We start from the raw sequence: 17,049 nt of genomic DNA on the forward strand, positions 1-17,049 counted from the left end.
TGGTATTTATTTGAATAAACCCAACAGCTTTATAATGAATAACATTAATCAAGAAAACACTTCCACACTTTTTAAGGTATATATATCTCTTTTGTGACCAGGCATTTTATATGTGATTTAATAAAAGGTAAAAAACAAAGGTCATTTCTACTGGTAAAATTTAAAAGGTCAAGGCTTCCTTTGTGACCTTTGTGTTTGGGATGGTTTGACCAGTATGGGCCCATCTTTGGGAGGTACATTTTAGCATAAAGAAAACTAAGCATGTGCATATGAGGTGTTCAGTCTGTTTATGCTCGTCACAAAATTATTGACTTAACCTGCATGAAATTCATTGTGGGTTAGATTCTTAGGCCCTCCATGTATCTATATCTATCTACAGATACAGATAATATCTATAATGTCTTCTCATAAGGGCTAAAACGAGAACTAAAGTAATGAGAATCCAGTTGAATCCGATCAGTTAGCAGGGTACGTTCTCTGGATGCTTTACTGTGATGCAAAGTACGTGATTTTTTCCAGATATTTTATAATAACTGTTCTTACGTTAACCCTTAGGCCAGATTTGTATTTATGATGCTTTTAATGTTCTTTTAAAATAATATTTGGAAAATAAAAATATTGAAAATCCTAACATTTCTGAGTATCAGCTTGTAACCTGATGACTTTCCTGTCCAATCATTTAAAAACCAGCAGAATGTGGCAACGATGGTTTTTGCATGATGGGTAACAATATGTTGGACCTCGGAGAGAGAGTTCATTTTCCTCAAGAGATGGACGGCTGGCTTGACCAGATCTTAGAGTGTGTAAAAACCAGTTTCTGTCAAGATGACTCCAACTCTCGGTGACCCCAAGCGTGTCAGAGTAGAACTGTGCCCCGTAGGGTTCTCAGTGGCTAACTTTTTTGGAAGCAGATTACCAGACCTCTCCTCCAAGGTGACTCTGGGTGGACTCGAACCTCCAACTTTCCAGTTAGCAGTCAAGCACGTTAACCATTGAAACGGGATTTTTGACTAAACTAGAAGAGTAACTCAGGGGCTCCTTTGTAATAGGTATACTCAGAATAATTAAAGGTTAATTATTTACAAAACTAAGTTTCTCACCCAGTGGGACAAGTCCTAAACGAACATTTCAACAAGTTCTTTAAAATGATTAACCTGGAAATAGATACAGAATTTAAAAAATTTTAGTTTATCAATTGGGGTCCAATTTTAAGAATCAGAAACCATTAATTTAAGCAGAAAAGGAAATCAATTGTCTACAAAATCATTAGATTAGGGCAGGGCTCTGTGATGGGTCTCCGGGAAAGATTCCACAGTAAAACCACCACCCTGACTAGCCAGGAAGCTACTACCTCTGCTACAACCAGGAAGGGACAGGATCAGGAGGGCTCCCTTGGACTTTTGACTTCAGGGACCCACCGTTGAAGTTGTCATCCAGGGATCGGGAAGCTGCTGCTACTGGTCCGACCTCCACAGTTAACCCTCCTGACACCTACAAAGCAAGTTGCTGGACACCGGAACACTGCTGCAGAGAAAATCCGGCATCGTGCATTTCTTTGATGGAACCTAGTACATCTAAAACCCAGCTTCAGAAGGTCCTAGGAAGTGTAACTCCACTGAAAAAGGTATACCAGAAGGACTTCAGAGTGGGTGCTGAGTTCTACTCTATTCTATCCAGAATGGTCCATGTTCTTGGTACTCGACATTCATATACACACTTCTAGCTACACTTCCAAACAACAGCAATACAACAACACTATTTTCCCACTTAATGTGGTGTCTGTCACTTGAATGAAAATGTGCTCACTCCCCTCCAGAGGGAAGATGTAGTCTGATCAATCGCTGTATCCATTTATCTTAGTTTCTTAGTGCTTGTATAACAGAAATGCCACAAGTGGGTGGCTGTAACTAACAGGAATTAATTTTCTCAAAGGTTAGGAGGCTGTGGTTGTTGTTGGGTGCTGTCTAGTCAGTTCCTATCCCTAGGGACTCTATGTCTGTTATGGATTGAATTATGCCCCCCCCCCCCAAAATACAAGTTATAAATCCTAACTTTTTTGCCCGTGGTTAATCCTATTTGGGAATGGATTGTCTTTGTTATGTTAATGAGACAGGAATAGTGTAGGGTGCATCTTGAGTCAATCTCCTTTGAGATATAAAAGAGATTAAACAAACAAGTGAGAAAAGCAGAGATGGGGGAGGAGCGATGACAAGCCACATGAAGATTGCCCAAGAGCAGAAGCTCAAAGAGACAAGGACCTTCCTCCAGAGATGACACACAGAGAGAAAGCCTTTTTCTAGAGCTGGCACCCTGAATTCTGACTCTAGCCTCCTAAACTGTGAGGCAATAAATTTGTTAAAGCCATCCACTTGTAGTATTTCTGTTAGAGCAGCACTAGATAACTAAGACAATGTACAGCACCAAAACGCTGCCCAGTCCTGTGCCATCCTCACAATCATTGCTATGCTTGAGCCAATTGTTACAGCCACTGTGTCAACCCATCTCACTGAGGGTCTTTCTCTTTTTTGTTGACCCTCTACTTTACCAAGTATGAAGTGTTTCCCCAGGAACTGGTCCCTCCTGATAACATGTCCAAAGTAGGTGAGATGAAGTCTTGCCATCCATGCTTCTAAAGAGTGTTCTGGCTGTATTTCTTCCAAGACAGATTTGTTCGTTCTTCTGACAGTCCGTGATATGTTCAATATTCTTTACCAACATCATAATTCAAAGGCATCAATTCTTCTTTGGTCTTCCTTATTGTCCAGCTTTCACATGCATATGAGGTGATTGAAAATACCATGGCTTGAAGCAGGTGCACCTTAGTCCTCGAAGTGACATCTTTGCTTTTTATTATTTTAAAGATGTATTTTGCAGCAGATTTGCCCAGTGCAATACGTTATTTGATTTCTTGACTTCTGCTTCCATGGGTGTTGATCGCGAATCGCAGTAACATGAAATCCTCAACTACTTCAATCTTTCCCTGTTTATAATGATGTTGCTTATTGGTTCAATTGTGAGGATTTTTGTTTTCTTTATGTTGAGGTATAATCCATACTGAAGACTATAATCTTTGATTTTTCATCAGTTTAAGTGCTTCAAGTCCTCTTCACTTTAGCTAGCAGGGTTGTCTCAACTCCCTATCGTGGGCTGTTAATGAGTCTGCCTCCAATCATGATACCATAATCTTCTTCATACGGTGCAGCTTCTTGGATTATTCGCTCAGCATACGGATGGAATAAGTATGGTGAAAGCATATAACCCTGACACACACCTTTCTTGATTTCAAACCACGCAGTATTCCCTTGTTCTGTTCAAACGACTGCCTCTTGGTATATTTTCAGGTTCCTCATGAGCACAATTAAGTGTTCTGGAATTCCCATTCTTTGCAGTGTTATCCATAATTTGTTATGATCCACACAGTCAAATGCCTTTACTAGTCATCAGGGTACTTACTGGCCTTAGGAGAATGCCCTGGGAAAAAAATCCTTGTCCTTTTTCAGCTTCTCTCCCTTGGTTCCTTGGTGATCTCCACGTGGCATCAGTCTTTCTCCATTTGTGCTTCCTTTCTTTTGTGCCTAATCTACTCTTTTTATATTTCAAAAGTGAGTGGTTTGAGACACACCCTACACTGATATAGCCTCTTTGGCATAACAAAGAAAATCCTATTCACTAATGGGACTATGTCCACAAGTATAGAGGTTAGGATCTACAACACATTTTGGGCGGACACAATTTAATCTGTAACACCATTTCTGTCATGTTCACTTCAATTTTCTCCCATTTCAGTCAAAAATCTGAAATCACTCAGTAATGAAGTCACTCCTGAGGTTTGCCTTTCGGCCAAAGATTAGACAGGCCCATAAAACAAACCGAGACTAAAGGGGCACACTAGCCTGGGGGCAAGGACTAGAAGGCAGGAGAGGACAGAAAAGCTGAAACAGGGAACCCAAAGTCGAGAAGGGAAAGTGTTGACATGTTGTGGGGTTGTTAACCAGTCATAAAACAATATGTGTACTAACTGTTTAATGAGAGGCTAATTCTGTAAATTAAATACAATTAAAAAAAAATCCCAAATCAATATTCTGTAACCTAGGGGCTAAGTTATAAAGTTTGCCACCAATATACATGTGATATATAAAGTAGCAGGTAAAGCAGAGAGGGAAAGAACTGGTTGAAATGTTTATATATATATATATGAAAATTTGTGGAGCTAATATAGGCTAATCTAGGCCTTGTTTGCTTCTGTAATGGGTCGGGAAGCTGTGGTTGGTATTCTGTAACTTCCTCCACCCCCCATTTCCTACCTCATTGCCCTCAGCCGGCGTATCAGGTAGTGTGAGAAAGTAAATAAGTTTTATAAAATAGTGGAGGGAAATATATGCTAAGAAAGCAAAATCTCAGAGGCACAAAACAGGATTAAAGAAATAAGAATAGGAAAATAAATGAAAATGTTTCATGTTGTTTGCAATATAGAAAGCCCTTAAATTAAAAGAAAATATGCACAATTTGCTACTTGGAATAGAGACACAAAATAAATTGACAGTAAAAACAAAGACACGGACAAACACAGATCAAGCCTCCACGGACCAAAATAAAATGGGGGTAAGTGTATTCCTATCAGAGTAGAACTGAGGAAGAAAACTGATCAGAGGAACAAACAGATAGGAAAGTAGTGACAGTATTCATTCATTCAACACACTATGGGGCCAAGAACTTGAGACACACAAAAAATGACGTTCCTTCTCTTAGGACACGTTATGCCGGGAAAGACAAACGGCAAAAACAATGAATGTGTAACTTTGAGGTAGTGATATGTGCTAGGAAGAAAAATAAATCAGTTATGGCAGAGAAAGTGCCGGGGATGTTATTTTTCGTAGAAGGATCAGAGATGGTCTCTCTCTCGGGAGATATTTGAGCAGCATCCTGAATGAAGTAATGCAGTGAGTCATCAAATATTAGGGGAACAGCCCTCCAGGCTCTTGGCTGCTATTGGGAGCAGCCAGCAAAGGCGCCGAGACAGGAGCAGGCCCGGAATGTATAATGGCGCCAGATCAGCAAAAAGAGAAGAGTCAACCAGGTAAAGAGGGGCAGGGAATGAGGAAGCCAGGCACCAGGTCCTGTAGGGACTTTGCAGGAGTTTACGTGTGTTTCAGATTTTAATTCTACATGTATTGGAAAATTGAGAGCAGATGCGTAACAATAGAAAAAAATCGCGTCAAAAACAAAATGTACAAAGCAAAATCTGCTAGAAATACAAGAAGAAATGGACAGAAACACAGTCAAAACGGAAGATGTGGGTTTTTTTTTTTTTTTTTGGCTGTTAATATTTTATTTTTGGTGAAAATATACACAGCAAAACCTGCTCCCATTCAATAGTTCCTACACATAATGATTGGTTTTATGGGGAAGGGCAGAGTTGACCATCGAAACCGAAGCCTGATTTCGTTTGGCTAGGCAAATGCTGTCGGGGCAAAACTATCACCCCGTCCTCAACTTAACTCTTAGGGTTCTTACTTTGGCCTTGCAATTTCTTACTCCCTTGTCGGCTTTTTGATGCTTTTAAGAAGCTTTATATTTTGCAGGAGATTCTGAAGTTGCCATGTTTATTGTTGAACCAAGGCAAAATATTGTTATTACCTACCAGCAACTTCTCATCAAAACTGCCCTGTTTAATAAGGATATCTGTCCTTACTGAGGGACTCACCACTGGGTACCAGGCACTATGATGGAGACACTGCAACTATTCCGCATTTTACACATAAGGAAACTGAGGTCTAGAGAAGTTAAGTAGCCTGGCTCAGGTCATGCATTCGTAAGGGATAGATCCCCTCCAGCAATGTTTCTCAGCTTCCTTTAGGCAACAATCCACCATAATTATGAAGTACATTTTATATCTCAATTCATTCACACATACATAAGTTTCATAAAATAGTATTTACTAAACGCAGTGCACTCTTTACTCTGCAGGGTTTTTTTTTTAATTCTATTCTTCTTTCATAATTTTTTATTTTGAAAAATACCGACTAAGAGTTGAAATAGCATTACAGTGAACACCCTTGTGATCACTAATGTTGTGTGTCAACTTGGCTGGGCCATGATTCTCAGTGGTTTGGCAGTTATGATGCAGTTTGGCAGTTGTATGATGATGTGATCACCTCCATGATGAGATTTGATATAATGTGACCACCTACATGATGGGATCTGCTGTGAGTAGCCAATCAGTTGAAAGGGAGTTGCCTTGGGGCTGTGGCCTGCATCCAATATAGGTGGACTTTCTGGCAAGGTTTGTGGGCTTTTGCTCACTCTGGGTCCTGCACCTGCCTCCTATTTGTCTGACCTCCGATTCTTGGGACTTGAGCTAGCAGCTTATCTGTGGTCTTCCTGCCTATCTTGGGATTTTTTCGTCTCCACAGCCTGTGAGCCAGGGGAAGTCTCCAGCCTGACCCAAGGACTTCCAGCCTCTATAACCATGTGAGCCATCTCCTTGATGCAAATCTCTCTCTCTCTATATTTGTATGCTTTACTGGTTTGCTTCTCTGGAGAACCCAGCCTTTATGGAGCTCTAACTGGGGCCTGTTCTCAGGCTAAATGGGAAAGCTCACCCAGTGCATTACCATGCCTTCAAGTGTCAACTCCCCTCCAGGTTCTGCCTGCTTTTGGTCGATTCCAGAGCCTTTTGTATTTGGTCCAGGAAAGTTGGTCTAACATGAGCTACTTCACCTGTACTGAAAGTACAACCGCTAACTCCTCATTTTTGCTTTGGAGAAGAATTTTTATGTACATTTTTATGTACATTTCTCAGAGTGGAGCATGTAGTTCGGGAAAGTTACAATGAGAACACTACTTTCACATACTCATGATTAAAATAGTACAAGTTACAGGAAAAAATCTCAGGTTCTGGGAGAAATGGCTAGAAAATTGTTAATATGGATGAAAGCAGAGCATTTGTAATTTTATTTTTGTGTATTTTAAAATTGCTTTTGAAAAAATAATATGAATATATGGTGCAAACAAACAAAAAACACGTGATACAATGAAAAGTCTCCTTGTTCCTGAGCCCCAGACCGTTCTGGCCTCCTCTGCAGAGCCAGTTGTTAACACCTCTTGCTTATCCTCCCAAAGCTGTTCTCTCCACACACAAATACACATGTAAATAAATCCAACAAAACAATGCAGGGTATAAAGGAAATGCTATAAAAGAGATATTAAGTGCTACCTGAGAGAGAGAGAGAGAAGGAGAGAAAGAAACGGCGGCAGGCGGCGGCACGGTGGGCTCCCAAACCCACCGCGCGGGAAAGCTGAGTGCCTTCAGGCAGGAGGCTTACTGGTGGAGTAGGGTGCTTCGGGGCACTTGGTGGAGGTACAGCTGAGTGCCTGGGGGCCAAGGCTTACTGGGGTGCCTCTGGACACTTACCGACAGAGCTGAAAGAGCAGGGCAGAGGCCAAGGGCCAGGGAGAGGGGTTCTCGCGGGCACAGCTGAGAAGAGGCTGTCCTGATGGAAGAAGTACATCCCAAGTGTTCCTGAGCCTGGGTTGTAACCTGTCACTTCCGTAAAAAGCCCCATAATCGTGAGCTTTGTCTGTGAATTCTGTGTGGCCATTGCAATGAATTATTGAACCCAACAGCGAAGTAGAGATTACCGTGGGAGGGACAGCTGGTGTCAGAATCAGCACAGATGGAGGACACAGGAGGCACGTCTGACCTCCACCTCACAGGTAGCAACCTCAGGCTGTTGATCTTGATTCTCCTTCCCCCTCGTGAAATTCAAGGTCAGACACAGCCCGCACACCATTTGTTTACCTGCACCAATGGTGTATCCCCTAACCCTGTATTTTTCTTTAAAAGTGTCTTGGATATTATTACGCCTTACTCTTCTCCATGTATTTCAAAATATGCTTTTCAAGTTCCTCAAATACCTTCATGGGATTTTAATGGTAATTTCACTGAAGCTGTTGTTCAGTTTCAGGAGAACTGATATTTTAAAAAAAATCAAATCTTTCAATATACAAACATTTTGTCTCTCAATTTACTTATTCTTAAATATCTTTTAATAAAATTTTGTGAGTTTTTTCCTCATGTGTATTGCACATTTTTTATTAGATGTACTTTTAGATACATTTATATATTTGCTATTGTAATTATTTATTTTCTTTAATTATACAAACAATGGAGCCCTGGTGGCATAGTGGTTAAGAGCTCCCCTGCTAACCAAAAAGTCAGCAGTTTGAACCCACCAGCTACTCCTTGGAAACCCTATGGGGCAGTTCTACTCTGTCCTGTAGGGTCACTATGAGTCAGAATCGACTCAAAGGCAATAGTTTCATAAAATGGGTGGGAGATTACTTATTTTTCCATATTAAGGAATAGTTTCTGTAAGAGTGGAATTACTTTTTCCTTGAATGTCCGATGGACTGCTCCTGGAAAGCAGCCTGTGCCTGATGTTTGAATTGGAGGAAAATTTTTATCTATTTATTCAGTTTCTATAATGGTTTTAGAACTAGTTTTACCGTTTTCTTAAGTTTATTTCTATTATGTTATATTTGTATTTTTATGAGTAATATAGCAATATTATTTATTGCATTTTTTCTAGGAATTTTCTGTTTTACCTGTGTTTCAAATTTCTTGGCATAAAGTTACTCACAATCCCCTATTTGTATATTTATTCTCTGCAGCATCTGAGTTATATAACCTTTTTCGTTTCCTTTATATTTATGCCTACTCTCTTAGTCTTTTCTTGGTCTTTCTTATAGACTATCAACAGTTTTGTTAGTCTTTCTAAAGAACCAACTTTGACTTTATTTTTTTATATAGTATTTTTGTTTCCTTTCATTACTTGTCCAGTTATTTCCTTTGTGTTCATCCTATTTTTATTTTTCTAATGTCCTAAGTTTGATATTTAAGTCACTGATTTTCCATTTTCTGATATAAGCCTTTAAGTCTATACAGTCTATGAATTTCCCTTGAAGGGTAGCTTTGCCTCCAACCCACAAGTATCGATATGAATTTGTATCAGTGAACTGAGGCTAAGTTGTGTTATGTAACAATTCCAACCCAATTTCAGTGCCTTAACACACCAAAATCTATGTCTTACATGTTGATAGACTGTGCTCCATTCTGGGATCCAGACTGAAGAAGTAGTTGCCTGCACCAGGCCCATCTGTGGCTGAAGCAGTGACTCAAAGATTCTGCTCAGAAGTGGCACACGGCACTTCACTCACATTTCATTGGCTACAGCAAGTCAGAACTTCAAGCATGGGTCACTGGGAAATAGAAATCTCACAGTGTGGGCACTGCAAGCACATGGTAATGGGCTGGAATGTGTAATTCTTTCACGGGGTGGAGCGGAGACTATTTGGATCAATAATATAATTGCCTACGGCATTCTTTTCATTATCATTCAATTCTAAGCATTCTCTAATTCCCCTTGTCACTTTTTTCTTTGGATCCAAAGATAACTTAGAAGTGAGTCTCTTAATTTCCAAAAATTCTTTCAGTTATTAATTTCTAACTCAAGTGATATTGTGGTCCATAATGAGATGTATGAGTCCCACCCTTGAATGTTATTTGAGATTTGCTTTATGCTCTGGTGTATGGACAGTTTCTGTAGGTGGTCTGAGTGTGCTTGGAAAGAATGTGTACTTTCTAATTGTTGGGTAGAATGTCCTCTGTATGTCCATTAGTTAAACATATTGTGTAGTTCAAATCTATATCCTTACCGATTTCTTAATTTTTTTTGGTCTACTTGATCTGTCAATTCCTGAGAGTTTACTAATTGAGACCACTCAGTGTGCATCAGCATCACAAAGAAGAGTTTACAGAGGGAAGGGAGAACCTCAGTTAGTCACTGGATTGTTAAATTGGAGGCCATTAAGACAGTTTCTACTGGAGCATTGTTTAAAAAATTCAGTAAGATCGTTGATATTAAAGTTCATTCCTGAATTTTATTGCTATATTGGCATGCATTTCCCTATATTTTACATTCTATTTTATTCTGCCGAGTGATCACATCACCTAACTTCTGAACAGCAAAATTTATTCTACCAAAACCTATATCTGTGCAAGGAAAGCGATGTAGAGGGAGATGGCCCCAAGGCAACCTAGCAAGTTAGAAACAGGCTGGGAATAAAGGTTTTCTGTACCGAGTGCTCTTGCAGAAGCCTTTTTAGGAGTCAAAATTGAATTGGTAAGAAGGAGTGTATTTCTGGGGCTGTAGATTTAAATTTAGGAGCTCAGCTACTTGACCTAGAGAGCTGGTCTACTTTTGTCTCCTGTTTCAGGAATATTGTTAACTTCATGGATTCACAGGCTCCTTTACCCTCTCCCCCCGTTCTTTGCTTCTTAGGAGTTAAAGGTTGCTCCACTGTTACCTCCAGTAGGCTGACGCCCATTCTCCAAGTTTTAAATGTGGTACCTTTAATGTCGCACCTGTGCAGGTTATGACAGCTGTCCCTCAGGCTTACACAATGGCAAGACAGACCAGTTCAGACAGGTTACAATGTGACTTTTAAAGTGAGTCTCTTAACTTCCACTGGTCGCGCAGTGGTTAAGAGCTTGGCTACTAACCAAAAGGTTGGCAGTTCTAATCTACTAGCCGCTCCTTGGAAACCCTATGGGGCAGCTCTACTCTGTCCTATAGGGTCACTATGAGTCGGAATTGACCACAATGGGTTTGGTTTGGTTTGGGTACAATGTAAAAGAAAATATGCACCTTAGAATCAGTGATACATGTTGTCTTTAATTCACAGAAAGGCACAAAATTATGGTCCCTGATGAATCATTTAAGGATGTTTCTTTTAAACTAATCTTAAGAATAGTTCCTTGGCTAGCAACTCTTTACGTTAAGTAGCAACGCACCCTCATAAGATTCAAGGAGGCAATTCTTTTTTAAAGTGGCAAAAGTTAAAAGGATGTTGTTGTTGTTAGTTGCCATCAAGTTGATTCCAACTCGTGGTGACCCTGTGCGTGTAGAGTAGAACTGCTCCACAGGGTTTTCAATGTCTGTGGCCTTGCGGAAGTGGATCACCAGGCTGTCTACTGAGGTAACTGAGTGAATTAGAGGTGCCTCTGGGTGGATTGGGGGCCTGGTGGTGCAGTGGTTAAGAGCTTGGCTGCTAACCAAAATGTCTGAAGTTCAAATCTACCAGCCACTCCTTGGAAACCCCATAGGGCAGTTCTTCTCTGTCCTGTAGCATCACTATGAGTCAAAAATCGACTTGACGGCAAGAAATGGGTTTGGGTTTGGTTTTTGGGTGGATTAGAGGTGCCTGTGGGTAGATTCCAACCGCCAACTTTTAGGCTAGTAGTGGAGTTCTTAACTGTTTTCATCACCCAGGGACTCCATCTATACCTCTACCTTGCTTTATTTTTCTTCATAGTACTTATCATTACCTGACATTGTTACATATAATTGTATACTGGCTGTTTCCCTACCAGAATAAAGCTCTAAAGGGCAAAGATTATGTCTATTTTGTTCAGCACCATATATCCCCAGCACCTGTCAGACCCTGGCCCTAGTGGCATTCAGTTACTAACTGTTGGATAAATGAATCAAATAATAAGTGAATGGATGAAGACTGGAAGTGATGTCAACCCACATCGGTATCTGACTGGTTTACAATTTCCCCATGTTATATTTTGTAACTCTCTCTACTTTCCCAGGGTAATTATCAGCAGGACTCTAATGAAAGGGGACCTGTGTCGTGAGTTAGGAGGCCCACAAGGCCCTGATTCTGACACTTACTCAGTGAACCATTACCCAGCTTTGAGGGCATCCTTTCTCAAGGGACCCCCTGGCTGCCTAGAAGTTGCCAGACGACGTGTGCACTCATTGGCATTGGAATTTCTGGCGCATTATGCAGCCTGAAGACACTGAAGAAGAAGCAAAACCCTTCAGCAACCACAGAAGAGTTAAACAAGGAAAGCAGTAACCCTTTCTTGGGAGGAAAGGAGCTGGGGATGTCAATTACTTTAAATAATGACAACTGGAATGAAAGTGCATATTTAGTAAAATTTTACTTTCCAACAGGTAGTTGACAGGCAACCCCTTTAGTTCCAATGCCTTTGAGATTAATTTTACCAAGGTAAAAATATTCACATTTCCTATACCTTTAAATATAAAAATACATATTTCCATCATTGCTTATGGGCATATTAGTGAATTTCCCTCCCTGCCAATAAACAGATCACTCTGCATTTTTATACACTTAGCTGGTGCCAAGATAAGCCCAGCTGGCTTCTCTGAGGTCCAATTATGTGAGGGGCTGCCCCTTCAACATTGTCCTGCCTCCAGCTGCAGGGAGCATGCTAATGAATGGTGGGTCTTTTCAATTGCCTCCAGCTGCGGGGTCTTCATTCTCACGCAGAGCCCGATGCTTTGCAAAATGTAGCTTGCTCAGACGCCAGATAGGCCTGACCAACTCACAGGGTGCTTTATGCCAGTCTTCTGGGGATGGCAGCACTGGGGCAGATTTCATGCCCTGTGTAAGTACTTCGGGCTCAACACATTTTCATATCTGAGCAAAGGCTAACGAAAGCTTCTTGGTCATTTGTTTAGGTTTATCAACCAAGTATGTCACAGGAATCAGAAGAACTGTTTTTATTACTGTTACTCTGCAGAAGGATGGGGCTGGGACTTGGGCTCTTCAGAGAAGCCACAGTGGCCACCTTCTCTGAGACTACAGAGTGACTTGGAATGTTTGTGGTTTCATTGAGAAGTCAGCTCCTTTCTTGACCCTGGAGATCAGGGACTTGACTTCCATCAGCGTCTAGGAGTGGGGGAAATAGGACAGAGGAAGGAGACGCAGACTGTTCTTTCCTTAGGGAGCAGGAGCAAAGTAGGAAACAAAAAAAAAACAAAACCTGTTGCGTCGATCCCAACTCATAGGGAGCGTACAGGACAGAGTAGAACTTCCTCATAGGGTTTCCAAGGAGCAGCTGCTGGATTCAAACTGCCGACCTTTTGGTTAGCAGCTGAGCTCTTAACCACTGTGCCAACAGGGCTCCATGTAAGAGAGAAAACTAATGAAATGATGCAGTAAAGAATCTGAGTGAAAAGGGAATACAGGATGATTAGTGTTTCCAGAAATTCTGCTTGATTTGCTTGCTTTTGGTGAGCACTTTAGCTATAAAAAATACTATAATACTTAAAAATCTACAAAAAGATAAGGGTGCAGAACACTAGAAGCTCTTCATTTCATTAATTTTTAATTTTATTGTGCTTTAGGTGAAAGTTTACAGTGAAAATTAGTTTCTCATTCAAAAATTTATATACGAGTTGTTTTGTGACATTGGTTGCAATCCCCGCAATGTGTCAGCACTCTCCCTTTCCCTTTCCACCCTGGGTTCCCATGTCCATTCTTCAGTTTTCCTGTCCCTTCCTGCCTTCTGCTTTTACTTTTGGGTAGGTGTTGCCCATTTAGTCTCATATACTTGATTGAACTAAGAAGCTCGTTCCTCACATGTGTTACTGTTTTAGAGTCCTGTCTGATCTTTGGCTGAAAGGTGGAATTCGGGATTGGCTTCAGCTCTGAGTTAGCAGGGTGTCCGGGGACCATAGTCTTGAGGGTTCCTCCAGTCTCTGTCAAACCAGTAATGCTGGGAGCCAGACTGCAAGGGCGGCCCCTCTGCACCCACTGCCCCCAGCATAAACATCGAAGAATTCCTGAAAAGTCAGGAGGAGCCAGGCTGCAAGGGCGGCCCCTCTGCACCCACTGCCCCCAGCATAAACATTGAAGAATTCCTGAAAAGTCAGGAGGAGCCAGGCTGCAAGGGCGGCCCCTCTGCACCCACTGCCCCTAGCATAAACATCGAAGAATTCCTGAAAAGTCAGGAATATCTCTGTCATCTGTGTTATGTTTCTGTATTTCATTTTCAGCCTGTGTATAGCAGAATGTATAAGCATAAAATTCCATTATAGATTTAGGGACCTTTGGAGGGGGGCGTCCTACTCATAATCCCCTGGTAAAATCCCGGGTAGGGACAGCCCGTGTATTACCTGGGGATCAACATGAAGTTGTCTTAGGGGGAAAACGAATAGCTCAACTATGGAAAACAAAAACAGGATGGTGGAATCCTGGTATTTACCAAGGCCCTTTTTGTGATTAAACCACCACCCACACATGATCCCATAAAAGTGGAAAAACAAAAGTGAGTTCTCTCAGCCAATTTCTCAGCCAATTACAGGTCAACCTTCTCGTCTACCCCGCTCACTGCTGCGCTTGACTGGTCTTTGGGTATAGAGATTGGGCTAATTGTCCTTGGCATAATCGTGGACAATATGACGTAACCCAAAGTGGCTGGACTTCAAAAATTTGGCCACCCTGGACAAAATGGACAAAGCCTATGTGGCAATGGTTTTTGCAAAAAGATTAATTATTATAAAAACTGTGGAAGGTATTGCAAGATTAAGCATAAGTATAAAGCAGTATGAAGTCAATTGTTACTTTGTGTAAAAATAAATCAACAAAATATTCTCTTCAATTAAACAAAAACTCATTGTACTTGTGTGTGTATGCGGAACTGTACTATGTGTCACTTGGAAAATTATGTCTCTGGGAAATGATGTTTATATCTTGTACTGCCCCTTTATTGATCATGCGATGTTATGCTTTTGTAAGCTTATGATATAAAAGAACATGTAAAAAATAAAGAAGAGGCTTCTTTTTCTGCAAAATGAAAATATAAGACACACTACCTCTCATTCTTTTTCGCTGAACTCTACCCCTCCTCTGGTGACCCTGTTCTTTGCTGAGGCTGGTCCCCGGCACAGTAAGTTTGTTTTTTTTGTGTGTGTGTGAATTTTAATTTTGTTCTATGTTTTTCTCCCATTCTGCCCTGGACTCTCTATTGTGATCTCTGTCAGAGCAGTCAGTAGTGGTAGCCAGGCACCATCTAGTTCTTCTGAGCTCAGGTTTGTGGAGGCTGTGGTTCACGTGGCCCATTAAGCCCTTTGGACTAATATTTTCTTTGTGTCTTTGGTTTTCTTCATTCTCCTTTGCTCTGGATGGGATGGGACCAATAGATGTATCTTAGATGGCCGCTCAAAACCTTTTAAGACCCCAGATGCTACTAACCACTTGTTAATAATTTTGTCCTTCTTTCCATTTTGTAAGTTTTGGGATTGTCAGGACTGCCTTTATTTTCTCTAAGTGTTGGAGGGTAGAATTCCAGAAATTCGTATTCAAACTGTACGTTCTTCTAATTGCTCACGAGAAAATCATATTCACTGTTACCCATTGTTGGAAACAAAACAAAACAAACAAAAAAACCCCAGAGAACACTGTGTTGCTTCTAACAAACAGGTCTTGTAAGCTACCTGGACCTCAGGGATGGCTGCTGGAAGGTAAACCTGGCTGTAATTCTGCCTGGCCATCTACCTAATGATGAGCCTCTGATGCTTATACATAAAGCAACAATTCCATTTTCTGAAAAGGTGATGGGGCTGTTGGTTTGGTTAAAATTAGACGACATCGGTCATGAGACCACCTTTTTAGTGACCTAGTGCTACTGTAACAGAATGCCACAAGTGGGTGGTTTTAACAAACAGAAATTCTCACTGCATAGGAGGCTTGAACTCCGAATCCAGGGCACCAGCTCTAGGGAAAGCTCTCTCTCTCTGCCGGCTTTGGGGCAAGATCCTTGTCTCTTTTCAGCTTCTCTTCCCTGGTGATCTTCACGTGGCCTGACAACTCTCCTTCCCCCATCTCTGCTTGCTTTCTTGCTTAATCTGCTTTTATATCTCACAAGAGATTGATGTATGCATCCAACACTAATACTGCCTCATTAACAAAGAAAACCCATTCCCTAATGGGATTATAACCACAGGTATAGTGGTCCGGATTTACAACACGTATTTTGGGGAATACAGTTCAATCCATAATGACCACTCACTCAGGAACATGGAATGTGGGGAACATGCAATAAGGTGAAGTGACGAGTAAACGGGGGTGTCCCATTAACACTCCTCCACGTGTAATACACACTCCTCTTCTTCCGTCAGGATGCGTTGTGCTCTGACACACGTCCTTCTGATAATGAATAACTGGGCACCAGTGTCAGTCTGCATGTTAAATACAACTGATGCTGAGTTCCTCTCTAGCGCTTTTCCCCACGACTCCCTGGATTATCTTGCCTACTTGTACAACCCACTTATGAAGCTACTGGGATAGGAATCTAGCCTGGGGTATGTAGTGGTCCATGGTTTCTCTATCATCCCTGCGAAATAGCTGGAAAAAAAAATGGAGAAATGGACTTTAAGCCACATCACCATAGGAACATAACACCCATATATATGAAGGGCAGTTCTATTTCTATGTTCAAATGGAAGTGCAAGCACTGCTACGTATAATCACCCAGTTAGGAATAGAGTTGGAAATCAGATACTAGGGTGGCTGATGCTAGTTTTCGTTTAAAGCTCTCATCGCACATCCTACTTATTCGAAACTTAAATACTTTTTTTTTTTTTTTTGCTATTTAGCCCTTTGGAGCCCTGGTGGCACAGTGGTTAAGCTTTCGGCTGCTAACCAAAAGGTGGGCAGTTTGAATCCCCCAGCCGCTCCATGGAAACCCTACAGAGCAGTCCTACTCTGTCCTACAGGGCCGCTAGGAGTCGGAATCCACTCCATGGCAACGGGTTTGGGTTTTTTTTGGCTAGATCTTTGGTGCTACTGGTCCTAATTGGGCCTGATTATGTACTAGGTAGCTTAAGCACCATCAGGGAACAGGCCAGGCCTTGTCTACTGGCCGTCAGGTTGGCTGAACAGAGTTCACCGGGACTGTACACAACGCACACTATTCACTGTTCCCTTCAGCTGCGGCAGTTTGTCTTCCAGTTTGTCTCCTCTTGTCGCCAACATTCCTTTCTCTAATAAAATATATAAACCAGGGCTGGGCTACAGGCCCCACCTAGTGGCTTTTCAGAGAAAAGCAGGTAGAGCTACAAAAAAAAAAAAAAAAAAAAAAAAAAGGATGACTGCAAGTCAGAAAACCTTCTGGAAAGATGGGCTACTTAACCTAATCTAGAGACAGGAGGGTTCATATGCGTAAAATTG

This window comes from Elephas maximus, chromosome 26 (genome assembly GCF_024166365.1).
Source record: "Elephas maximus indicus isolate mEleMax1 chromosome 26, mEleMax1 primary haplotype, whole genome shotgun sequence".
Classification (NCBI taxonomy): Eukaryota; Metazoa; Chordata; class Mammalia; order Proboscidea; family Elephantidae; genus Elephas; species Elephas maximus.